Source organism: Pan troglodytes, chromosome 1, assembly GCF_028858775.2.
Source record: "Pan troglodytes isolate AG18354 chromosome 1, NHGRI_mPanTro3-v2.0_pri, whole genome shotgun sequence".
NCBI lineage: Eukaryota > Metazoa > Chordata > Mammalia > Primates > Hominidae > Pan > Pan troglodytes.
Genome location: NC_072398.2, coordinates 141,729,344 through 141,747,320, shown reverse-complemented (window position 1 = coordinate 141,747,320; position 17,977 = coordinate 141,729,344). Strand labels below are relative to the sequence as shown.

The following is a 17,977-nucleotide window of genomic DNA, read 5'->3' as shown; positions in this document are numbered from 1 at the left end:
ATCTCTCAGCATTTGCTTGTCTGGAAAGGATTTTATTTCTCCTTCACTTACGAAGCTTAGTTTCGCTGGATATGAAATTCTGGATTGAAGATTCTTTTCTTTAAGAATATTGAATATTGGCCCCCACTCTCTTCTGGCTTGTAGGGTTTCTACAGACAGATCTGCTGTTACTCTGATGGGCTTCCCTTTGTAGGTAACCTGAGCTTTCTCTCTGACTGCCCTTAATGTGTGTTCCTTTGTTTCAACCTTGGAGAATCTGATGATTATGTGTCTTGGGGTTGCTCTTCTCAAGGAGTATTGTAGTGGTCTTCTCTATATTTCCTGAATTTGAATGTTGGCCTGTCTTGCTGTTCTCCTGGAGAATATCCTGCAGTGTGTTTTCCAACTTGGTTCCGTTCTCCCCATCACTTCTGGGTACACAAATCAATTGTAGGTTTGGTCTTTTCACTTAGTCCCATAGTTCTTGGAGGCTTTGTTCGTTCCTTTTTATTCTCTTTTCTCTAATCTTGTCTTCACGCCTTATTTCAGTAAGTTGATCTCCAATCTCTGACATCCTTTCTTCTGCTATTGATTCGGATATTGATACTTCCGAATGCTTCATGAAGTTATCATGGTTTTTTTTTCAGCTCCATCAGGTCATTTATGCTCTTCTCTAAACTGGATATTCTAGCTAGCAGTTCCTGTAATCTTTTATCAAGGTTCTTAGCTTCCTTGCATTGGGTTAGAACATGCTCCTTTAGCTCAGAGGAGTTTGTTACTACCCACCTTCTGAAGCCTACTTCTGTCAATTTGTCAAACTCATTCTCTGTCCAGTTTTGTGCCCTTGCTGGAGAGGAGTTGGGATCATTTGGAGAAGAGGCATTCTGTTTTTTGGAATTTTCAGCATTTTTGTGCTGGTTTTTCCTCATCTTTGTGGATTTGTCTACCTTTGATTTTTGAGGCTGATGACCTTTGGACAGGGTTTTTGTGTGTGGGGGGGGTCCGTTTTGTTGATGTTGGTATTTTTGCTTTCTGTTAGTTTTTCTTCTCACAGTCAGGCCTCTCTTTTGCAGGTCTGTTGCAGTTTGCTGGAGGTCCACTCCAGACCCTGTTTGCTGGTATCACCAGCAGAGGCTGCAGAACAGCAAGGATTGCTGCCTGCTCCTTCCTCCAAAAGCTGTGTCCCAGGGGGGCACCGGCTTGATGCCAGCTGGAACTCTCCAGTATGAGATCTCTGTCAACCCCTGTTGGAAGGTCTCTCCCAGTCAGGGACCCACTTGAGGAGGCAGTCTGTCCTTTAGCAGAGCTCAAGCATTGTGCTGGGAGAATCCTCCTCATCAGGATCAACTGCTCTCTTCAGAGCTGGTAGGCAGTAACATTTAAATCTGCTGAAGCTGTGCCCACAGCCGCCCCTTCCCTCAGGTCTCTGACCCAGGGGGATGGGAGTTTTATCTATAAGCCCCTGACTGGGGCTGCTGCCTTTCTTTCAGAGATGCTCTGCCCAGTGAGGAGGAATCTAGAGAGGCAGTCTGGCCACAGCTGCTTTGCAGTGCTCTGTTGAGTTCCACCCAGTCCAAACTTCCCAGCCTCCTTAGCACTGTCAGGAGAAAACCGCCTACTCAAGCCTCAGTAATGGTGGACGACCCTCCCCCCACCAGGTTCAGTTGTCCCAGGTCAACTTCAGACTGCTGTGCTGGCAGTGAGAATTTCAAGCCAGTGTTTCTTAGCTTGCTGGGCTCCGTGGGAGTGGGACCCGCTGAGCGAGACGACTTGGCTCCCTGGCTTCAGCCCCCTTTCCATGAGAATGAATGTTTCTGTCTTGCTGGGATTCCACCACTAGGGGAAAAAAAAAATTCCTGCAGCCAGCTCGGTGTCTTCTCAAACAGCTGCCCAGTTTTGTGCTTGAAACCCCAGGGTGCTGGTGGTGTAGGCACAAGAGGGAATATCCTGGTCTGCAGATTGCAAAAACCACAGGGAAAAGCGTAGTATCTGGGTGGGTAGCACAGTCCCTCAGGGCTCCCCTTGGCTGGGGAAGGGAGGTCCCTGGCTCCTTGCACTTCACAGGTGAGTCAATGCCCCACCCTGCTTCTGCTCGCCCTCTGTGGGCTGCACCACTGCCTAACCAGTCTCAATGAGATGAACAGGGTACCTCAGTCGGAAATGCAGAAGACTGCACCCACTGCCTAACCAGTCCCAATGAGATGAACAGGGTACCTCAGTTGGAAATGCAGAAATCACCTGCCTTCTGCATTGGTCTCACTGGTAGCTGCAGACCGGAGCTATTCCTATTCAGCCATCGTGCCAGATCTAAGACATGCTAAGCATTTTTTATATACTTGTTAGCCAGTTGTATCTCTTCTTTTGAGAAATGTCTATTCAGATATTTTGCCCATTTTTTAATAAGAGTATTTGTTTGTTTTTGAGTTGAGACTCTTGTATATTCTGAACATTAGTCCTTTGTAAGTTGAATAGCTTGCAAATACATTATCCCATTACGTAGGATGACTCTCCATTCTGTTGGTTTTTTTCCTTTGCTGCACAAAAGCCTTTTAATTTAACAGTCTCATTTCTCTATTTTTGCTTTTGTTGAGTGTGCTATTGAAGTTTTACCCATCAAATTTTTGCCTGGACGATGTCTGCAAGTGTTTTCCCTATGTTTTCCTCCAGTAGTTTTATTGTTTGGGGTCTTACCTTTAAATACTTAATCCATTCTGAATTGATATATGGCATATTAATATCCATGTTTCCCAGGACCAATTGTAAACATACATTCCCCAATGTATATTGCTGGTCTCTGTGTCAAAAATAAGGCAACTTAAAATATGTGAATTTATTTCTGAATTCTCTATTCCGTTCCATTGGTCTATGTGTCTGTTTTTACTGTCAGGTCATTTTTTATAAAACTAAAACTCAACCCATTTCACATAAGTGACATGAAAGGAAATTCTTCATGGGTAAAAGTTTGAAGTCTTCCAATGTGCAATCTTGGGCTACATATTTCAGTGTTCAGTGCTCCACTCTTCCACTCCTCTCCAGGCCTTTGCTTTTAAGCTTTGAGTGCAAGTCATTCTTACCCTCTAGAGTAAGTTCAGTTAAGGGCAGTGGCTGTGTTTAATTCATCTTCATACACTTCTCAGCACCTAGTACAGTGCTGTGCATGCAGTATATTTGCTCTCTATACACACACATGCATATGGTTGATTGTTTTTCTAGCTTGCAGGTCTTGCTTCCATTTGATATGAGACTCAGTAACCCCAGCTGAATCACTGAATCCCTCTTGCTATGAACTCTACAGCCGGCTGCATAGAGCTTTGTGTGAAAATAAGCTTATTATCAAAACATTCCACACCTGAAATTCAGTCTGTTCATTGGATGCTAATATCGAGACAATCTTTGAAATCACTAGGCATATATACATTAATTATTGCATCATGTAATAATACTAAATTGTGAATTAATTTTATCTGTGACTATCTACTAGAAGGATTCCATAGACTGCAAACCAAGTGAACTGAAAAGTGAGGAAATGATGCTTCCTCATCCCCACCATCTAAATGAAAAATTCCCTACTTATTTTTTTCCAGCTGTCTGACTTTTTATGTCAGACAATGTGTTAAATATGCCCTTTCCTTATGTACTGCACCTCTAAAAGAATAGGCAGCTCCATTGTGAGTGTGTCTATTATTTTAGGAAATTGTAGCTGAAAATTAACATGATGCCTCCTCATTCTAGGTTTCTCAAACTGACTCAATCCATGAGACATGTATCATTGTATTCAAAACCTAATGGGCATTTTGTTAGACAACAAATGGTCTCTAAGATTTCCAACAAAAAACTTTGAAGCTTCTGGTTGAGAAATCATTAAACCCTCCCACTGACACACTCCAGTAATTTCATTAATGGTAGTGGACTTGAACGAAGTACTTTCAGTTTCATATTACTCTAAATCCATTACAAATCTGCTTAACCTCTAAATATTTCATCACTGAAGAAATCCCAGCCCTACAACGTTGGAACAGTAAAATATTAGTCCAAGGATCCAGTGAGAGACACAGAAGTGCTAGAAGCCACTCCTCATGAACTAAGGAGAAAAAGAACAGGTAAGAACTTTTACTACTTCTCATCAAGCAGCTTTCTCTTTAGCTCCAAAGGATCTCATCTCAGGGATATGGAACCTATAAGGTTGTGGCAGGGATGGGAAGGAATTTATAAAGGTCAGTTCATTTTCTCAAACATCATCAGAACCAAATTAGGCTGCAGATGAGCCTGAAGTGGGACGCAGGTCAGATGAAATCCTGGTGTTATCAGGGACAGCATGGCCTTAAGTGACACTACAGTGCTTGTGTTGAATTAGGCACCAGTAGACAGGGGCTAAACTGAGAGTTTGAAATGCACTAGGATAGTCTTTCTCTTTGTTGACATTGTCTGTGTTGACTAGAGACATGATTACATTTCCATTGTCAGTGATGGAGCTTGTTGAATCCTGCTCCTATGCAGCTAACAAATGGAAAGAGCTACAAATGGGTTCTTTTCATAAGGAAAGAACAGCAAAGGTAATGCAGAGTAAGCAGCCCACTGACATGGTTAAAGACAAAGAAAAAACTGAAACTCAGCCTGAAAGATGAAGATTCATGAAAACAGTATACTTTTTATTACACTTGTGAACTTTGTTTCAGAATGGATTACTTTCTTTAGAAATAGTCCAGACTCACTAATTTCCTAGTGCCCACTGATCCCTGTCCCTTAGAAGTGAAATTCAACCCCACTGCTTCACTAAAGTGCTTCCAATTTTGTCTTCTTTTAGTAGAGACTGGGGCCTAAAGTGTTTCCTCTTTAATTCTCCTGTAATGCATCTCTAGAGAAAATATCTTTGCTTATTTTAACCTCTCCATGCAATCAGACTACTTTGATCCTGCCTTCTGGAAAGTCCTCTCCTGAATTCCTTGTCAAGACACTAGCCTCATTCATCGCCTTCTGGTCTGATAGCTCTTTCTCGCTCTCTCTCTCTCTCTCTCTCACACACACACACACACACACACACACCTTCCCAGCCCCTTCTCCTCCTCCTCTCCACTCCTACTATTCCTCCTCTATTTCTCTTTCTCCTACCCTACCAAATGGAAAACAGAACAAAACAGAAATCCTAAAGCTGTATTGCTGGAAATATATTTCATTTGAACAACTTCCTAGGTAGCTCTCTTTATCTGCCTCTTGATCTTTTAATCCTTATTTCATTATCTGGGGGAAACATTCAGTATTTGCAATTTTGCATTCATACCCTCACTGAGTTAGAGGCTACCTTATTGTTACTCTAATGCAGCTTAAGTTTCAGGGCCCTTCTCTTGGACATGGCCCTTCTCTTGGACATGACCCTTCTCTTGGACATGACCCTTCAGAGCCCTTGGAAGGTTCCTTAGCCATGTGTTTCACATGTTTGTATAGTTTTATAAAATTTGCAAAAAGTATGTTACGTTGTTTCCACTTCCAGAATGGCACCATGAAAAGCTTTATCGATCCTCATTGCGGTGAAATAAGCATAACCACTTGAAGATGGAGGAAGGAACACATTTAAAAATCTTTGGAAATTGTTCTAAGGGTAAACATCAAACTATGAATACTGATTCACTGTATTAGATATATTTATTCACTGTAAGAATTAATAAGTAAATCAATATTGAATTCCTTATACACAGCCAGGATGCAAAATAAATCCTCTAAATCCTATTCTATTTTCCATTAATTGACTAGTGAAAATATTTAATAAGAATCCAAAAAGAAAGTTTTTCACTATAAATTAAATGAAATATTTGAGTTGTGAGCATAGTTGAGTGTTGATGAGGCAGGAAATTAAAGAAAAATACAATTAAAAATAAAAAGAAATAAGTTTTCCTGTATTAGGCTGACTTGTCCCAGAGGCAGCAACAGGCACAGACCAGACCCAGGAAAAGTCTTGATAATATTATCTAAGGTGCTCTGGAGACTCTCCCAGCACTCCCTCAACATAGGAAGAAGAAAAATAAATCTTCCTTTGTTTTATGGAAAAGTTTGTAGATTCCTGTTCTCTGTAACTAGTGATTTCAAGTATTCTGTTTTATCTAAGAAGTAGAGTGAAGGTCATGAGAAGCCTGAATAGGCCTGAACTACAGCTGCCTGGGCACCATAGTGAAGATTATAATATAAACCAGTGCAAGGCTCTTTAGAGCAAAACGTAGATAACAGACATCTGGGTTGCTTGGCAATGGTCATGTGTAATCCTGAGTTTGTCCCGCCTCTATATCCCTGCTTTCATGCCACTGTAAGCTTGCTTCAAGCTAGCCCACCCGCTTTTGTGAAGTGTGTATAAAAGTCAAGTGCTGTCTTTGCATGTGAGTGTGCTGGGGCCTGAGTGTACTCAATAAAAATTCTCCTGTTTTAACCCGAGGTCTCTCTCTCGTCCTCCTGGATCCCACAACATTGATAAGTCACTGTCATGCTAACATTTTTGTAATGAGCTACTTTGACAATACTTCCATAATTTTCTCAAATGATACAGATTTTGCCTCATCTCTCTCGCTGTCACACACAAAACTTTTGGCCATAATGGGGAATCTTATGATTCTCCCTTATAATTGCAAAACACTAGAAACTCTCATTTATTTCACCTCTTCTCTTGCAGACAAGGGAACACCCCAGACATGGTATCAGAGATCCACATGACAGGCCCAATGTGCCTCATTGAGAACACTAATGGGCGACTGATGGCGAATCCAGAAGCTCTGAAGATCCTTTCTGCCATTATGCAGCCTGTGGTGGTGGTGGCGACTGTGGGCTGCTAGCGCACAGGAAAATCCTACCTGATTAACAAGCTGGCTCAGAAGAAAAAGGGTGAGTGGCATGAGCAAAACTCTGCCAAGTCCCTTCTGTCCATCTACACAGTCAGCCTCCATCACGAGGATGTGAAGAGAGAAAGAGATGAGGATGAATATGGAAAGCTAACTTTCCATTCAGTCGGGCTCCTTATCTTCACGCTGCTCTAAGGGATAATTTTAAATTCATTAATTATTCCCATGATACATTAGTTTCCCTTTCAAAAGCACAAATTGTGCCTTTCCTAAAAGGAGTAAGACTGTAATAAAAATAATTAATGTACATAATAATAACTATAATAAACTATACAATGTTTATTACAATTTTTATGCCATAACAGCGAGTTTACAGTGATCTTTAAGGTTGAAAAAATGTTTGTCTGTAGTGGATATTCTTTTTTATTGTTGTAAAAAAAAAACATAAAATTTAACCTCATAACCATTTTTAAGTGTACAGCTCTGTGGCATTAATTAAATTCACATTGTTATACAGCTGTCACCTCCATCCATATCCAGAAATCTTTCATCTTGCCTAACAAAGTCTGTACTAACTAAACAAAAGCTCCACATAAACCCATTGCCTGCCATCATTCTACATTCTATCTCTATGAATTTTACTACTACAGAAACCTCATGTAAGTGGAATCATTCAATATTTGTCCTTTTATGACTGGCTTATTTCAATTCATATGTCTTCAAGGTTCATCAGTGTGTTAGCATGTGTCAAAACTCTTCCTTTTTAAGGCTTAGTAATTGTACGTGTATACTAATTTGTTTATCTCTTCATCTGTCAATGGACTCTTGGATTGCTTCCACCTTTTGTCTATTATAAATAATGCTAATAGGAACATGGGTGTCTGAATATCTGTTCAAGTCCCTGCTTTCACTTCTTTTGGGAATATACCCAGAAGGGTAATTGCTGGCTCATGCAGTCATTCCATGTTAACTTTTTTTTTTTTAAGAAATCACTATACTATTTTCCACAGTGACTGTACTGTTTTACATTCCCAACAGAAATGCACAAGGGCTCTAATTTCTCTACCTCCTCACCAACATTTTTTATTTTCAGTGTTTTTTTTTGATAGTGGCCATATGAATGGATGTTAAGTAGTATCTCACTATGGTTTTGATTTTCATTTTCCTAATGACTGGTGATACTGAGCATCTTTTCATGTGCTTATTGGCCACCTGTATATCTTCTTTGGGAAAATGTCTATTCAAGTCCTTTATTCATTTATTAATCTGATTGTTTATCTGTGTTGCTTTGTAAATATTTTTATATTTTCTAGATATAAATCCCTTATCATATACATGTTTAACAAATATTTTCTTACATTCTGTGTGTTGCTTTTTTTAACTCTGTTGATAGTGTCTGTTAATACACAAAAGTTTTAAATGTTGATGAAGTCAACTAATCTATTTTTTCTTTTATTGTCTATACTTTTGGTTTCTTATTTAAAAAAATCATTGCCAAATCCAATATTATATAACTTTCACCCTTTGTTTTCTTCTACAAATTTTATAGTTTTAACTCTAATGTTTGGTTCTTTGATCCATTTTGAGTTCATATTTGTAAGTTATAAGGTAACAGCCCAACTTTTTTTTAAGGAGATATCTCATTTCCTCAACATCATTTGTTAAAGAGACTCTCCTTTCTTAATTAAATGATCTTGACACCCATACTGGAAATCACTGACCATATATGTCAGAGTTTATTAATGGGCTGTCTTTTCTATTCCATTGGTTTATATGTCAGTCTTTATACCAGTACCACACATGGTTTTGTAATAAGTTTCAGAACTCAGAAACTGTGAGACTCCAACTTTGCTCTTCCTCTCTTCCTTTTTAAGATTATTTTCATAATTAGGGGATCTCTGGAAATTTCATATGAAAGTTATGGTGGATTTTTCTATCTATACAAAGTAATTGGAATGTTGGTAGAATTACCTCAAACCTGTACATCACTTTGGGTAGTAGTGACATCTTAAGAATATTAAGTCTTCCAATTCATAAACGCAGGATGTTTTTCTAATGACTTATGTCATCTACAATTTCTTTAAAGGGTGTTTGAAGTTTTCACTCAACAACTCTTGCGCCTGCTTGGTTAAGCTTATTCCTAGGTGATTTATTCTTTTGATGCTATTAAATGGGATTGTTTTCAAAATTTCCTTTTCTTTTTGTTTAGGAAGGAAATTAGAATTCCTGTTCTAATTCTATTTTTATACACTAGCAACTGATTTCTCCATATTGGCTTTGCATCCTGCAACTTTGATGAATTCTTTTAATAGTTCTAATAGTTTTTTGTGGAATATTTAATGTTTTCCACAAATTAGATACTACCGTCGGCAGACAGAGATAATTTTACTTTTTCATTATCAATTAGGGTGCCTCCTTTATGCTTTTCTTGTCTAATTACTCTGGATAGGATTTGCAGTGTTCTGTGGAACGCAATTGGCAAAAATAGGCATCCTTTTCTTGTTCCTGATGTTACAGGAAAAGCTATGACACTTCATCATTAAACGTGAAGTGAGCTGTGGGTTTTTAATATATGGCCTTTATTATGTTGAGGTATTGTCTTTCTATTTCTACTTTGTTGATTATTTTTATCATGAAAGCCTCCTGAATTTTTCCATGCATTGGATATTCAAATTTCCTATTTCTTTGATTTTAAGTAAGGTGAATACTGATTGTTGTTTCAGTTCTCTCTCTTAACCTTAAAATACGCTACCTTTTCCTTCAGTTGCTAGAACTGCCTGTTACTAAATCCCCATCTCTGGTCTCCTCCCTCCCTTGCAGGCTTCTCTCTGGGCTCCACAGTGCAGTCTCACACTAAAGGAATCTGGATGTGGTGTATGCCCCATCCCAAGAAGCCAGGCCACATCCTAGTTCTGCTGGACACCGAGGGTCTGGGAGATGTAGAGAAGGTGAGACTCAAGGATCCAATTGTGGAGTGAGCCCCTCTTCTCTGAATATTTTATGCACTGTTTAATTGTTTATTAACCATTAACTACAGGCTGTAATATGTGTGGGTTAACACAGATGCATAAAGGGAGCACAAATAATCCCAGTGTCATGAGTCTTATCCTGCACAGAACTTTAGTTAAGAATTTGGGTGCTAAAGCCCCGTGACTTTGTATTTAAATTTAAATTCTGTCACTAATTCAGTAGCCTGAGAAAATTGACTTATTTTAGCCTCAGCATTCTAAGCTTTAAAATGTATGGAAAAGACCTATGTTGGCCACATAGTATAATTTTGAATATTTAATAAGAAAATACATGTCAGGTGTATATTAATTATTCGATAAAACAGCAACTAATAGTACCAATCTTATATGTGAATTCTGTTATTGAAAAAAGAAGAGAAAATTTTAAATTTACATTGTACTCAGGCCTTAAAATGCCCACCAACCTTGAATTTTAATTTTACAATTATCTGTTGATGATCATTAGAAGACCTAGTAAGGATCATTGTAACCCAAATCATTCATCGAAAAACTACCCAAAAGCCACATCCTACTGAGAATACTTTTTGTATGTGGCTTCTTTGATAGGTCATTAGTGCTAAAGAACAAACAAAAAAAACCCAAAAACCCTCCAACATATGAACATGGTTTTACTACTCTTACTCTGGAAAGTGCTGTGACTACGAAACGTGCTCCTGACTCCAGTGTGTCTTGACTTCCAGGGTGACAACCAGAACGACTCCTGGATCTTTGCCCTGGCCGTCCTCCTGAACAGCACTTCCATGTACAATAGCATGGGAACCATTAACCAGCAGGCCATGGACCAACTGCAGTATCCTTTGTGACCCAGAACAGCACCAAGGTCAGAGGTCACCTGTATTCATAAACCAGCTGCCTGACTGTGAATCCTGATGAATCAAGCTCAAAAGGAGAAAACATAAAATACATAAAGTACAGAGGAGTGATCCCATATATCCACTTTAGACTTGACACTTAGGTTAAGAACAAAGGAAAATGGAAGGTTTGGGAATGTGTTGAACTAATATGGGATGAGGTCCATGTTCATTTTGTCACATCTTTAGTTAGCTACTCAGCTATGTGACAGAGCTGACACATCGAGTCCAACCAAAATCTTCACCTGATGAGAATGAGAATGAGGATTCAGCTGACTTTGCGAGCTTCTTCCCAGACTTTGTGTCGACACTGAGAGATTTCTAGCATTACAGAAAGCGCTTTTGGACAAAATTGTGATAAAATAAACTAAATGGAGGACTCTTTTTTTATTGGAATAGTGTCATTTGTTTCATACATATTGATCAAATGCTTACTATGAATAGACTGAAGATACAGATATAAATGAAATAGATATGGTTCCTGTCCTCATGTTGCTTGGGGTTAAAATGGATGCAAACATTCAATTAACACAAGTCTATGTAATCTAGTACAAGAACTCTCAAATGTTGGTATGCATACGTATCTTCTGAGGATCTTACCAAAGACAAAAGTCTAATTCAATAGATCTTGGACAGGGTCTAAGAGTCTGTATTTCTAAAAAAATAAAAAATAAAAAGAGAATTACAGGGAATAGAGACTTTCTTTACTACAAGAAACATTAGCATTTGTTCTCCATATGCAGGTCTAGAGAGCCTGGTGCTGACCTACGTCAATGCCATCAGCAGTGGGGATCTACCCTGCATGGAGAACGCAGTCCTGGCCTTGGCCCAGATAGAGAACTCAGCCGCAGTGCAAAAGGCTATTGCCCACTATGAAAAGCAGATGGGCCAGAAGGTGCAGCTGCCCACGGAAACCCTCCAGGAGCTGCTGGACCTGCACAGGGACAGTGAGAGCAAGGCCACTGAAGTTTTCATTAGGAGTTCCTTCAAAGATGTGGACCATCTATTTCAAAAGGAGTTAGCGGTAATTTTTGTCTCGAATTTATATGGTTTAGGGTCATGGAAGACAAAGTACTACAAAGAAAGAAAACGAGTATTATTTTGATAGAAGTAATTCTTCCTAGCTTGCATAATGGTGACAACAACAGATTTGTAATCACATCAATCAAAAGGACCAACTGTATTATTACAGACTCAAAGTTTTAAAACGTTTTTTCCTGAATAATTTTCCCTTTACCTAAATGCATACAACTGACAACCAGAGCTTCTAATAAAATTACCTGCCCACTCTTCTCAGACTGATTTGCTATTCTAGCCAAACACAAAGAAAATTTTCATCCTGCTTATCTTGAGCAGGCTTCTGTTCAGCCACATTTATTCCATATGAAATCATTAGTTCAATATGCAAAACCAGAGTTTTCCTCTAACGGTTGACATAAAGCTATCAATCTCGGTCCTCAACCTCACCTCCAAAAAGAAAGTGACTTCAGCAGAAAGTGGGGTCAGGAGGAAGAGTGTGGTCCTGGTGAGGAGCCTGTCAGTTTCTCCAGCATCATTGACTTTTATTTTCAGAAGTCATTCCCGAAATTCTGAGGTCAAGCTAACATCCTTTCCCTGTTACTCTTTTTACTTCCTATTTTTACATTAAAGGCCCAGCTAGACAAAAAGCGGGATGACTTTTGTAAACAGAATCAGGAAGCATCATCAGATCATTGCTCAGCTTTACTTCAGGACATTTTCAGTCCTCTAGAAGAAGAAGTGAAGGCGGGAATTTATTCGAAACCAGGGGGCTATCATCTCTTTATTCAGAAGTTACAAGACCTGGAGAAAAAGTACTATGAGGAACCGAGGAAGGGGACACAGGTAACCAAGATTCATCTGTCGATTATGGAAACCTGCTGACCTACCTCCTACAAACACCAAGGTGACCAAGCTTCACTGCACACAGATGTGCTTTTTTGTTGCATAACATTCATGCTTTTATTCAATAACATATGCAAACAGTCTGTTATTCCAGATATGCCCTAGGTGCTCATCAAAGAGAGTGCAGTCAATTAACTATTAAGTTATAAATTCAATTAGCAGATGAAGCACAAAGTTATTATTGTCATCATTACAGCTGGGCTTTTCCTGTTGCAAGAGACAGGAACCTAATGATGGCTGCTTAAACAAAAATGTAATTCATTGATTTAGGCTGCAAACTGGCTTTAAAGGACAGGTGGGTCTAAGGTTTCAAGCAATGTCATGAACTGTCTCTCTGTCCAGTGTTCCCCCATCCCCACAGTTTTCTCCCTCCCACCCTCCCTCTATCTGAGTCACTCTGATATTTGCTTTCTCAATGATGGCTTCATTCCCCAGCAGGTTCAGCCCATATGGGACCACAGCATTAACAGTTCCAAACTTAGAGCCCTTAATCTAAACAGGACAGAGACTCTCCTTTTCCCAGTATCTATATTAGCCTACTAAAAATGACTGCTAAGTAGGATGCTCTGATCAGCTTGCCAGGAGCATGTGCCTCTCGCTCTGACAGGGAATTTGACCACCAAGGACAACAGGGCAAAGGAAAGAATTCCCAGAGGAAAGGATGGCAGGAAGACAAACAGGAACACCTACTTACAGCCGTCTCCTACTTCTCACTTTGTGTTCTCTGGGTCCTAAGGCTGAAGAGATTCTGCAGACATACTTGAAATCCAAGGAGTCTATGACTGATGCAATTCTCCAGACAGACCAGACTCTCACAGAAAAGGAAAAGGAGATTGAAGGTGAGGAGTGAGTTAAGAGATTCGATGGCCTCAAAAGCTCCAAAAATTGAAATAACTTGACTGGATAAACATGGGACCCTTTAACTAGAGCAAGATCCACAAAGGCGTGTCTTACTTGCTGAGGTCATCTCTGAGTAGGGCATATGCAGTCAGCAACAACAACAGGTAAGTGTATAAGGAAGAATGAGGCAACAAGATAACCCCACACAAATTTTTCTTCTTCCTTTTCCTCCTCAGTGGAATGTGTGAAAGCTGAGTCTGCACAGGCTTCAGCAAAAATGTTGCAGCAAATGCAAAGAAAGAATGAGCAGATGATGGAACAGAAGGAGAGGAGTTATCAGGAACACTTGAAACAACTGACTGAGAAGATGGAAAGGGACAGGGCCCAGTTGCTGGAAGAGCAAGAGAGGACCCTCGCTCTTAAACTTCAGGTGTCTAATTGCATCACCTTGAGGTTTCTGTTTTTCTGTTTTCTCTCCATTCTCCCTGATCACAGACTTACTGTGGCAGAGAGAACATGAAGCCCAGGGGAAGAACCCTGCTTGCTTACTTGTACTTTTCAATTCCTGTCTGTCCAGCCTGAACTGGCTACTGCCAAGTCTGGTCACTAAACTGCAAATATTGCAGTTGTGTCACATTCAGTGCTTTATCTATATATCCTTCATTTCAAGGCAGCTATTATCTGCTAGCCATCATTAAAGTATCTGTATCTCTTGCTTAATACCATATGAAGCAAGAACTATATTCTTGTTACTTAGGAGAAGAAACAAAGTTTCCAAAAATAATAAATAGAGTCACACAGCTAGTAAATGTATCAAAGCTGTCTTCATCACTTAGTGGAATCCACAATGATTATTTTTTTCTGTGACACCTAGTATGAAATTAAACTTAAGGAAACCTTTATGAGCAGAAAGGCTCCTAACCCTCACACCTGTGTGATACTCTGCTAATTCTGACGATTTTTTATGTCCTGCTCCCAGTTTGTTTTGAGTTGTGAGCTATATGCAGAAACTCAGTATGGTCAGTCTGGCACTCAGATTTCTTACCTATCTTCTGCTACCCCTGACACCAAGGTGTGGCAGCTTAGATCAAATTTCCTAATCCATGATTCATATACCTTATGAGATTTTGAGGATACTTTGTTTATTTCTGTGTTATGTTATATACATACTAGTGTAAGGAACATGGCTGTGCTTTGGTCAAGGATAGGCCAAAGTACAATGTTTACATCTTGCATGACTCAGCGAGTCTAGAGCACAGGTGTATAACTCCACTTGTCATCACAGCCATGCAGACATAACATAAAGAAGCTCACCACCATAGCCATAACATAGGGAAGGCCATCACTTGGCTCTAAGCCACTATTGTCTATAAAAGGTATAATTCCCTGTTGACACTGTGCAGGTGCTGGTGCCCAAAGAGAAAGCCAAAGCTGTCCCTCTTTGCAGACAGACAGAGAGGAACCAGGACACAGCTCAGGCAATTCGTGCCTAGAGAGAGAGAAAGAGTTGAGCTGCTGACCCTGAAGGCAGGGAAGAGCCGGCTGCACAGCTGTGTGGGGGGCTGCCAGGCTAAGCAGCCAAGACAAGGCAGACAGTGTAGACAGCTAGTGTGAGAAAGCTGTTAAGAGCTGGTGCTGAATAAAATCATATTCACCTGCCCATGGCCCGCTGAGTATTCTTTCGGCTCATCCGCCCATTCCCTCCCAACCTCAACATGATCTGTGGCATAGTTGTGAGCCTGACAAATAGTAAACGTGTAGGTAGGTATATAAAAGAATGTATAATGCATAGATAAGAGTTGAAGCCAAACATGATCAAGATTGCCCACCAAGGCTGTATACAATTAATGGTGGGAAAATCAATGGTGGGTAATTTAGGTTCATCAAACATAGCAAAATGTATGGCTGAAACTCTCTCTTAGCTAAAGGATTCGCAGGAGAAGAAATCACTGAGCCTGGATGCCCAAGCAAAAGTATAATGAAAATAAAGGCTAGAGAAAAGTTTAAGAGAAAATTAAATAACAAATCATTGAATGTGGAAACCAGATAGAATATTTCAATTTTCCCGATGCCACACTTTATTCAGCCTCCGTTTGTCCCTCTTTAGGAACAACAGCGACTACTAAAAGAGAGATTTGAAAACGTAAGCAGAAGAATCCAAAATGAGATACAGAATCTCCAGAGGACAATGATACAACCAAGGACATGTACCATAAACTAAAGACCAGAGCCTTCCTGTCACCCCTACCCAAGGCATAATTGAAACAATTTTAGAATTTGGAACAAGCGTCACTACATTTGATAATAATTAGATCTTGCATCATAACACCAAAATTTATAAAGGCATGCAGTACAATGATCAAAATCATGTTTTTTCCAAAAAAAAAAAAAAGACTGTAAATTGCGCAACAAAGATGCATTTACCTCTGTACCAACTCAGGAAGGTTCATGAGCTGGTACCACCCAGGAGTTTATTCTTCCAGAAGACCAGCAGTAGACAAATGGGTACTGAGGAGAGTCTTAGGTAAAAGTCTTGGGAAATATTTGGGCATTGGTCTGGCCAAGTCTACAATGTCCCAATATCAAGGACAACCACCCTGGCTTCTTAGTGAAGACAATGTACAGTTATCCATTAGATCAGGGCTACACAGTCTATGAGCAATAATGTGATTTGTGGACATTGCCCATGTATTGTCCTCACTGATGATTTCAAGCTAAAGCAAACCACCTTATACAGAGATCTAGAATCCCTTTATGTTCTCCAGAGGTAGGTGGAAGAAACCATGAGCAGGAGCAGGAATTGAGTGATAAACAAATGGGCTAAAGAAGAAAACTTTTCTTATTGTTCAGTTCATCCAGATTATAACTTCAATGGGACACTTTAGACCATTAGACAGTTGACACTGGATTAAACAAAGTCACATAATGCCAATTACACACTGTATTTATGGCAATGTATAATTTGCAAAGATTGACTTTAAAAGATGCTGTGTAACAGAACTGAATTAATTCAATTACTTATTATTTAGAATGCTAAAGCTTATGCTAGTCTTTTCTAATTCTTAACACTCATACTTGAAATCTTGCTGAGTTTCCCCAGAAGAGAATATCGGATGTTTTTTGACATTTTTGACCCATTTAATAATGTTCTTGTGTTTACTTAGTATACATAGACTTTATCTCATGTGTCAAAAGTCCTAGGAAAGTGGTTGATGTTTCTTATAGCAATTAAAAATTATTTCTGAACTGTAAATACAATGTATTTCACTAGGCTTCTTATTTCTGATTAAGTTTTCTTTTTGCAGTTATTTTTGTCAGAAAAGAAGGTTTTAGTCTTTATAGCAATGGTTGGCACTGAAAATACCAGATAGTAACTATTTATGACTTCGCAGGTCATACAGTCTGTCTCAAGTACTCAGCTCTGCATGTAGTGCAAATGCAGCCATAGAAAATACATAAACCAATAGGTGTGGCTATGTTCCAATCAATTTTTATTTTCAATAACAGGATGGCACCCATAAGCCATAGTTTGCAGAACTCTGATTTACAGACACATTGGTCAAAGTTTTATATACCGGCCTTGTGTAACTCACACATATAAAAATCATATGGATTAGATTATATATATTAGAATCTTGAAAAAACTATGTGGTTATTCAAAATAACACAGTGAGAAAAAAGGAGGGAAGCAGTTAATGCCATTAAATCCACATTAATAATTCTGTCTTTTCTAATTGCTTTGAGGCCTTTTATTACCTTGAGCTACCTCTGATCCAATCACATGGCAAATGCCTCCTTTCACAATAGAGCATGGTGCTGTTTCCTCACTTGAACTGAAACTTCATAGAAGACCAGGTGAGACCACAGAATACTAGATGAAATGTTCATGTAGGTAAGCTTTATATTTTCTTCCAAGCTCCATTGCTACAAAGGTGTAAATAAAATACATTTTTATGAGTTGAAGTAACTTCATGGTAGAAAATAATAACTCTGCCTTCAAAAGCAAATAATGGTTTCTTTGTTAACCAATAAAGCACAAGAAAATGAAAAATCAGCAAAACTGAGTTACTTCCTCCCCAGTTTGGTAGCATTAATATTTAGACCACATTCCAAAGCATCTGACTTGGTTTAGTACTTTTCTCTAGCATATGCCAGAATAGAATCAAGCTCTCTCCAGGGAGGCATGTTGCTTTCCTGCCCTTAGACCCTCCAATGGTGTGCAAGGGTGCAGGCTATGGTGAGTGGGGCCAGGAAATCACCAGGCCCCTGGATGGCATGCTTGGGTCCCAGTGGCAGGTGACCTGGGCCTGCTGTCAGACTTCCTGATGTTGCATGCACATGCCCACAGCTACAGTTGAGGCAGCATGATCCCCAGGCCCTGGGCAGCACGTTTGCATGGTGGGTGGTGTGAGAGCCTGTCCTCAGGACACAGAACAGTGTCTGGGCAGACCAGCTCCAGGACCATTGGAGGCACATGCAGATGCTTGGTGGCCCTGCTTCGGGTGGAAGGTTGAGAGGGTTGCTGTCGGTGGCA

General features: G+C 39.6%; 1 pseudogene; it reads left to right on the top strand.

The window, feature by feature from the left end:
* The first annotated feature begins 3,868 nt into the window (after nucleotides 1–3,868).
* On the top strand, nucleotides 3,869–17,457 carry LOC743562 (guanylate-binding protein 1-like; annotated as a pseudogene).
* Nucleotides 17,458–17,977: the final 520 nt, after the last annotated feature.